This window comes from Trichosurus vulpecula, chromosome 1 (genome assembly GCF_011100635.1).
Source record: "Trichosurus vulpecula isolate mTriVul1 chromosome 1, mTriVul1.pri, whole genome shotgun sequence".
Lineage (NCBI taxonomy): Eukaryota > Metazoa > Chordata > Mammalia > Diprotodontia > Phalangeridae > Trichosurus > Trichosurus vulpecula.
In genome coordinates, this window is record NC_050573.1 from 553,560,470 (window position 1) to 553,570,175 (window position 9,706).

Sequence of the window (9,706 nt, forward strand, 5' to 3'; positions counted from 1 at the left end):
TCTCTTTCCGTCTCTTTCACATATACACATACACAATTTTCCCTCTTATGTGAGTACCTGGAAGGTACTATTTCTACTTGAAACCTCCACAGCATGTTTTGTTGTTATTATTTTGGCTTTTGTTGTTCATTGATTCACCTCAGTGACTTTCCAGGAAAAGCCAAACACAGGATAATCATATCAGCCCTTGGCACTGATTCTCACAGATGCTCTTATATTGGCTGTTATCACAAATATTTTCTTTTTTTTTTACCACATCCATTAAAATATTTATTTTTATTCAAATTCTAATGGACAGGAACATTTCTGTTTATAGCCATCAAAGTACTGCTTAGAAAACTTACCACTTATATTGGGTTAGGAGCAAAATCTACATACCTTTATTGGTTAATACTTCTATTAATCATTTATATTTAAGGGTATAGATTATTTTGTTAATTAACTATGAGTTATCAAAACACAGCTCTTTGGTCCAAGTAAGTAATTCCTTTGCTTCTTGCTCCAACTCATCATCCGAAGAGGGTGAGTTAACTCCCAAAATTTTGTAAGATGCAGTAGTAATAACAGCACAATGCTGATTTTTTCATTTGTTTTTTGTGTATTTGGTTCTTCCATATTTTTCTCCTGTTCCTTCTTATAAGCTCCTCTCATTTTTGCAATCTTCATTAGTGCTTCCTTTGAGCAACAGCCTGAATGCTTGGGCTTTGCTAGTGGTTGATAATATTGTTGTACAAAGAAGACACTTAAAGAAGAGGGTGAAGGAGAAGTCTTCATTTGAGAAACAAGTCGGAGCTGGTCATGTTGTGTTTCTTCAGATTCTGGTTTTTGCAATAGAGACTTCTATTCTTTTTGTAGATGATCTGAGAGTGTTCAGGATGTTGCATAATCTATTATGTCATACATTATCATTGTCTTTGGAAAGTTTTCCAGGCTTACCCTTCTCCAGCAGTTACTTTTGCCACCAAGACATGCTGGGGGTTCATCCAGAAAACTGGTAAAGTGCATATAATTCTTCATGGTAACACCATCAACTTCATCGGCAACTTTATACTTTTGGAATCGAAGTTGGTCTTGTATTCTTTGGTCATAATATTTCTGATTTCCCATTAGTTTGCAAGCATCAACCACTGCCTCACTCGACAGACTCAATGTACTTTTTCCACTGAAATACTTGTTCCCATGGCCTCCAGTGTGAAGAAAATTTTTAAACACAATAAAAGGTGGAAAGTTCTTATCACCAAATCTGAATCTAACTTTACATTGCATGCTAGGGTCTCTTACAAGAGCAGCCTCTAAGGGACACACTTTCTTCAGTATTTCATGTGTTACACAATTTTCTGCTGCACAAATTGTGTGTTTTAAGAGCTGAAACATCATTTTATCCGCCTGAGAAAACCAAGCTCTCTGGATGACTTGAGCAGCCTGGGTTTTTTCAGTTGCTTTAAGGGCATTTAGTGAAACAACATCTGACAATTTTGCTTCCTGAAATTCAGCTGTTGATTCTGCATCATCTGAGTCTCCATCTAGCCCTAATGAAGTTAAAGACGACATTTTTCACATGAAGAAATCTCACTTCCTGGCCTAACTGAGAAGGGGCCTGTAACGGGCCCCTCTCCCTGGGTCCTCACTTTCAGTCACTGGGAGCATCTCAAGTTGGTTTGTTTTTTGGATTTTTTAATTTTTCTCTTTCTTTCTTTCCAAAGTCTGGCCCTAGGATCTGGAGACTCATGAGCAGCACAGGGATGGATGAAGGCAGACTTGAGGTTGGGCTTGGGAGGAAGAGGGGGAGACAAGGGCTCAGAGGTGGGAGATGATGGACTGGAAGTTTTTATTTCATAGTGAAAACAGGTTCAGGGGCATCAACAAAAAAAAGCTTGGTGGTGGTAACTGATGACGATGACAGGGACAAAAAGCAGTAGCGTCCGCAGATCCAGCCCTAGGAGCAGCTTCCTGCATCTGCGTCCTTCAGCCTCTGCATCTGGACCTCGCACCTGGGGGAGATGGGGACAAACGTTGGACTGCAAGGGCCCTGGCCCTCATGCAGACTATTAAAATATTTTTACAAAGTCTCCATGTCTCAGCTCCTTGGTCTTGGAGTGCTTCTTCCTGGCTCTAACAAAAACCATGTGAGGGCTCTTTGAAGAGTTTTGTTTTTCCAAAGTCCCATTCCACCTGTGGTTTGACAAATGGTGAAAGTTCATAAGGGGGTAAAGTGACAGTCTCACGGTCATGTCACTTGTCAGGGACAGAGTTAGGGCTAGAGCCCAGGGTTTCAGCCTAGTGCTCTTTTCACTACAGAGAAAGGCAATTTCCTTGATGTGAAGCAAGGGTTGAGATAAGGAAAAACTTTTTTTTAAAAATAAATTATTTGTTAGTTTTAATTTTCAACATTCATTTCAACATTCATTTAAGTTTTAATAGTCTCCCCTTCCCTCTCCTCCTACCTCCCAAAGACAGAGTGAAATCTGATATAAGCTCTACTTTTTTTTAAAGATTAATTTATTTGTTTTTAGTTTTCAACATTCATTTCCACAAGATTTTGAGTTTCAAATTTTCTCCCCATCTCTCCCCTCTCCCCAACCTGAGATGGCGTGTATTCTGATTGCCACGTTCCCCAGTCAGCCCTCCCTTCTGTCACCCCACTCTCCCTCCCCATCCCCTTTCCCATTACTTTCTTGTAGGGAAAGATAGATTTTCTATGCCCCATTGCCTGTATCTTATTTCCCAGTTGCATGCAAAAACAGTTTTTAACATTTGTTTTTAGAACTTTGAGTTCCTTATTTTCTCCCTTCTTCCCTTCCCACCCACCCTCCTTGAGAAGGCAAGCAATTCAGTGTAGGTTATATATGTGTAGTTATACAAAAGACTTCCATAATAGTCATGTCATGAAAGACTAACTATATTTCCCTCCATCTTATCCTGTCCCCCCTTTATTCAGTTTTCTCCTTTGACCCTGTCCCTTTTCAAAAATATTTGCTTCTGACTACCCACTCACCCAATCTGTCCTCCTTTTAATGTCCCCCCCATTCCCTTCCCCCCTACTTTCCTGTAGGATAAGATACCCAATTGAGTATGTATGTTATTTCCTCCCTAAGCCAAATCCAATGAGAGTAAGGTTCACTCATTCTCTTTCCCCTTCCCCCTCTTCCCTTCCATTGTAACAGCTTTTTCTTGCCACTTTTATGTGAGATAATTTACCCCATTCTATCTCTCCCTTTCTCCTTCTCCAAATATATTCCTCTCTTACTCCTTAATTTTATTTTTTAGATATCATCCCTTCATATTCAACTCACCCTGTGCCCTCTGTCTATATATGTGTATATTCCCTTCAACTACCCTAATACTGAGAAAGGTCTCATGAGTTACAAATATCATCTTTCCATGTAGCAATATAAACAATTCAACTTTAATAAGTCCCTTACGATTTCTCTTTCCTGTTTACCTTTTCATGCTTCTCTTGAGTCTTGTATTAGAAAGTCAAATTATCTATTCAGCTCTAGTCTTTTCATCAAGAAAGCTTGAAAGTCCTCTATTTCATTGAAAATCCATGTTTTGCCCTGAAGTATTATACTCAGTTTTGCTGGGTGGGTGATTCTTGATTTTAATCCTAGCTCCTTTGACCTCCAGAGTATCATATTCCAAGCCCTTCAGTCCTTTAATGCAGAAGCTGCTCGATCTTGTATTATCATGATTGTGTTTCCACAATACTCAAATTGTTTCTTTCTAGCTGTTTGCAATATTTTCTCCTTGACCTGGGAACTCTGGAATGTGGCTACAATATTCCTAGGAGTTTTCCTTTTGGGATCTTTTTCAAGAGGTGATCTGTAGATTCTTTCCATTTCTATTTTACTCTCTGTTTCTAGAATATCAGGACAGTTTCACTTAATAATTACTTTAAAGATGATGTCTAGGCTGTTTTTTTGATCACGGCTTTCAAGTAGTCCAATACTTTTTTTTTAGATTTTTTATTTGATATTTTTTAGTCAGCATTGATTTCCACAAGATTTTGAGTTACAAATTTTCTCCCCATTTCTGCCCTCTCCCCACTCCAAGATGGCAAATATTCTGATTGCCCCATTCCCCAGTCAGCCCTCGCATCTATCACCCCCCTTCCCCTCCCACCCCCATCCCTTTTCACCTTACTTTCTTGTAGGACAAGATAGATTTCTATGTCCCACTGCCTGTATATCTTATTTTCCCATTGCAGGCAAAAACAACCTTTTTTTTTTGAGTATCTGCTTTTAAAACTTTGAGTTCCAAATTCTCTCCCCTCCTCCCACCCCACCTACTCTCTCTAAGAAGGCAAGCAATTCAACACAGGCCACCATGTGTCATTATGCAAAACACTCCCATACATAGTCGTGTTGTGAAAGACTAACTATATTTCCCTCCTTCCTATCCTGTCCCCCTTTATTCAATTTTCTCCCTTGACCTTGTCCCTTTTTGAAAGTGTTTCCTTTTGATTACTTCTTCCCCCATCTGCTCTCCCTTCTGTTGACCCCCTTTTTTATCCCCTTCCCCCTCCTTTCATGTGGGGTAAGATACCCAATTGAGCATGTATGTTATTCCCTCCTCAAGTCAAATTCCATGAGAGCAAGACTCACTCATTCCCTCTCACCTACCCCCTTCCCTTCCAATGAACTGCTTTTTCTTGCCACTTTTATGTGAGATAATTTACCCCATTCTATCTCTCCCTTTCTCCCTCTCTCAATATATTCCTCTGTCATCCCTTAATTTGATTCTATTTTTTTATATATCATCCCTTCATATTCAACTCACCCTGTGCCCTGTCTGTATGTGTGTATATCTATCTATCTATCTATCTAGAGATATAGATACATGTATGTATGTATATACCCTTCGGCCCCTAATACTGAGGTCTCATCAATTACACACATCATCTTTCCATGTAGGAATGTCAACAAAATAGTTCAACTTTAGTAAGTCCCTTATGATTTCTCTTTCTTGTTTACCTATTCATGCTTCTCTTGATTCTTGTGTTTGGAAGTCAAATTTTCTATTCAGCTCTGGTCTTTTCACTGAGAAAGCTTGAAAGTCCTCTATTTTATTGAAAATCCATATTTTCCCTTGGAACATGATACTCAGTTTTGCTGGGTAGGTGATTCTTGGTTTTAATCCTAGCTCTGTTGAGCTCCGGAATATCGTATTCCAAGCCCTTCGATCTCTTAATGTAGAAGCTGCTAGATCTTTGGTTATTCTGATTGTGTTTCCATAATACTCAAATTGTTTCTTTCTGGCTGCTTGCAGTATTTTCTCCTTTATCTGGGAGCTCTGGAATTTGGTGACAATATTCCTAGGAGTTTTCTTTTGGGGATCTATTTGAGGAGGCGATCTGTGGATTCTTTCAATTTCTATTTTGCCCTGTGGTTCTAGAATATCAGGGTAGTTCTCCTTGATAATTTCTTGAAAGATGATATCTAGGCTCTTCTTTTGATCATGGCTTTCAGTTAGTCCACTAGTAGACCACGTACTAGCAGTTCTACCCACTAACCTTCTCTGTTGTCTTTGGCATTTATGGGTTGAGAAGTCTGGTAACTGCCACAGCTCAGTGATTCAGGGCTCTGTGGCCTGCTCTGCCTGGCTCCTGGTCTGTTTGGTCCTGGTGAGGCTCCTGCTGGGCTGTGCTCCACTCCACTCCCAGCTCCATGTGATAGAACCTTCCCCACGACCATCCAGGCTTTCCTGCCCTGCAGCCCTTCTTCCTTCTCTTATTTCATGGGTTCTGCAGCTCTAGTATTTGTTCAGAGCCATTTTTTTATAAGTGTTTGGAGGGACCTGGGGGAGAGCTCATGAAAGTCTCTGCTTTCCAGCTGCCATCTTGGCTCTCCCCCCAGTCCAATAATTTTTAAATGATCTCTCCTGGATCTATTTTCCAGGTCAGTTGTTTTTCCAATGAGATATATCACGTTGTCTTCTATTTTTTCATTCTTTTGGTTTTGTTTTATACTTTCTTGATTTCTCATAAAGTCATTAGCTTCCATTTGCTCCATCCTAATTTTTAAGGAATGATTTTCTTCAGTGAGCTTTTGGACCTCCTTTTCCATTTAGCCAATTCTGCTTTTTAAGACATTCTTCTCCTTGTTGGCTTTTTGGACCTCTTTTGCCATTTGGGTTAGTCTATTTTTAAAGGTATTATTTACTTCAACAATTTTTTGGGTCTCCTTTAGCAAGCTGCTGACTCATTTTTCGTGATTTTCTTCCATCATTCTCATTTCTCTTCCCAATTTTTCCTCTACTTATCTTACTTGATCCTCAAAATCCTTTTTGAGCTCTTCCATGGCCTGCAATCAATTCATATCTTTCTTGGAGGCTTTGGATGTAGGATCTTTGACTTTGCTGACTTCTTCTGGCTGTATGTTTTGATCTTCTTTGTTACCAAAGTAAGATTTTATAGTCTGAATTTTTTATGCTGTCTGCTCATTCTCCCAGCCAATTACTTGACTTTTTAGCTCTTTGTCAAGGTATGACTCTGCTTCCAGAGTAGAGAGCGCTCTGTCCCAAGCTTCAGGGGTTTTGCACTACTATTTTCCAAGGTACTTGAAGGCATCCGTAAATTTTCAGTTCTTCTGAGGTGGTATGATCCAAGGAGAGGTGTTTACTCCTCTACTGGCCTGTGCTCTGGTCTGTGAGTGACCTCAAGCACTCTTTTCTGCCTTGGAACTGCTGAGAGGACTCCCCCTGCACAACCACCACAAGCTCTGCCATATTATTGCTCCTCCTCACCCCAGGACCACCACCCAGTACTGCAATCCAGATGCAAGTAGGGAAAAGCCAGAGAATCCTGCCTCAGCACCAGCAGGGAGATCTTTGCTGTCCCACTCTGATCAGCCATTTGATCCCTCCACTTTCTGTGGGCCTGGAGCTCTGGAAGTAATCACTGTTGCTGCCACTGCCACTGTCACTGCTGCAGTCACCTGCACTGCCCCAGGGCCAGGGGTGGACACTGCCCTTCTCTCACCCAGGTCCAACAGAGTTTTCCCACTGACCTGCTAAATTGTCTTTGGCATTTGTGGGTTGAGAAGTCTGGAAACTGCCACAGCTCAGTGATTCAGTACCTTGAGGTCTGTTTCCCCCCTCCCCCTCCCTCATCTGTTCTGGCCTGGTCTGTGCCAGCACAGCCCACACTGGGCTGCACTCTGCTCCCAGCATGGTACAATAGATCCTTCCCAGCAACCATCCAGGCCATCTTGGGCTGGAAACTTGTTTCACTCTGTCATTTCATGGATTCTGCAGCTCTAGAACTTGTTGAGAGTCATTTTTAGAGGTGTTTGGAGGGATTTGAGGGAAAGCTTAAGCAAGTCCCTGCTTTTCTATAAGCTCTACTTATACATTCATATTAAATATATTTTCACATTAGTCATAATGTTAAGAAGAATTCGAACTAATGGGAAGAACCATGAGAAAGAAGAAACAAAACAAACAACAGAAGAGAATATAGTATGCTTCCATCTGCATTCAAACTCCAAAGTTCTTCCTCTGGATGCAGATAGCATTTTCCATCATGAATCTTTTGTTATTGTCTTAGATCCTTTCATTGTTGAGAAGAGCAAAGTCTATCAAAATCAGTCATCGCACAATGAGGCTGTTATGGTGTTTTCCTGGTTCTGCTCATTTCACTCTACATCAGTTCATATGAGTCTTTCCGGGTTTTTCTGAAGTCTGCCTGTTCATGATTTCTTATTGCACAATAGTATTCCATTACATTCATATACCACAACTTGTTTAGCCATTCCCCAATTGATGGACATCGCCTCAATTTCCAATTCTTTGCCACCACAAAAAGAGCTGCTATAAATATTTTTGTACATGTGGGTCCTTTTCCCTTTTTAATGGTCTGTCTGGGATACAGACCTAGAAGTGGTATTGCTGGATCAAAGGGCATGCACAGATAGCCCTTTGGGCATAGTTCCAAATTGCTCTCCATAATGGTTGGATCAGTTCACAACTCCACCATTAGTGTTCCCATTTTTCCCATATCTTCTCCAACATTTTATCGTTTTCCCATTTTGTCATGTTAGGTACCTCATAGTTGTTTTGATTTGCATTTCTCTAATCAATAGTGATTTAGAGCATTTTTTTCATATGACTACAGATAGCTTTAATTACTTCCTCTGAAAACTGCTTATTCATATCCTTTGACCATTTGTCAATTGGAGAATGACTTGTATTCTTATAAATTTGACTCAGTTCTCTACATATTTTAGAAATGAGGCCTTTATCAGAGACACTGGTTGCAAAGATTGTTCCCCAGCTTTCTGCTTCCCTTCTCATCTTGTTTACATTGGCTTTGTGCAAAATTTTTTCAATTTAATGTGATCAAAATGATCCATTTTGCATTTTATAATCTTCTCTATCTCTTGTTTGGTCATAAATTCTTCCCTTTGCCATAGATCTGACAGGTAAGCCATTCCTTTCTCTCCTAGTTTGCTTATAGCATCAGTCTTTATATCTAAATCATATACCCATTTTGACTTTATCTTTGTATAGGGTTGTAAGATGTTCATCTATGCCTAGTTTTTGCCATAATATTTTCCAGTTTTCCCAGCAGTTTTTGTTAAATAGTGAGTTCTTATCCCAGAAGCTGAAGTCTTTGGATTTATCAAATAGTAGATTACTATAGTCATTGACTATTGTGTCTTGCATACCTGATCTAGTCCATTGATTCACCACTCTATTTCTTAGTCATTACCAAGTAGTTTTGATGATTGCTGCTTTATCATACAATTTAAGATCTGGTACAGCTAGGTCTCCTTCCCTAGCATTTCTTTTCATTAATTCCCCCGATATTCTGGACTTTTTGTTCTTCCAGATGAATTTTGTTATTGTTTTTTCTAGTTCTATAAAATAATTTTTGGTAGTTTGATTGGTATGGCACTGAATAAATTAATTTAGGTAGAATTGTCATTTTTATTATGTTAGCTCAGCCTACCCATGAGTGACTGATATTTTTCCAATTATTTAGATCTGACTTTATTTGTGTGAAAATTGTGTCCATATATTCCAAGTTTGTTTTGGCTGGTAGACTCCCAATGTTTTATAATGTTTATAGTAACTTTAAATGGAATTTCTCTTTCTATCTCTTGCTGTTGGGCTTTGTTAGTTACATATAGAAATGCTGATTTATGTGGGTTTATTTTATATCCTGCAACTTTGCTGAAGTTGTTCATTATTTCAAGTAATTGTTAACTTGATTTTCCTGGATTTTCTAAGTATGCCATCATATCATCTGCAAAGCATGATAGCTTTGTTTGTTCTTTGCCTATTCTAATTCCTTCAATTTCTTTTTCTTCTCTTATTGTTGAAGCTAACATTTCTAGTACAATATTGAATAACAGGGGTGATAATGGACATCCTTGTTTCACCCCCTGATCTTCCTGGACATACTTCTAGCTTATCCCCATCGCATATAATGTTTGCTAATGGTTTTAGATAGATGCTACCTATCATTTTAAGGACGACTCCATTTATTCCTTTGCTCTCTAGTGTTTTTAATAGGAATGGGTGTTGTATTTTGTCAAAAGCTTTTTCAGAGTCTATTGAGATCATCATATGATTTCTGTTAGTTTTATGTTGATATGGTCAATTATAATGATAGTTTTCTGAATATTGAACCATCCATGCTTTCTTGCCTAGTTATATTGTATTATCCTTGAGATTAGTTGCTGCAGTCTCTTTGCTAATATTT

At 39.2% G+C, this 9,706-nt stretch overlaps 1 pseudogene; it reads right to left on the reverse strand.

The window, feature by feature from the left end:
* Positions 1–442: 442 nt before the first annotated feature.
* LOC118845064 lies at positions 443–1,551 on the reverse strand (annotated as a pseudogene).
* Between the last annotated feature and the right edge of the window lie 8,155 nt (positions 1,552–9,706).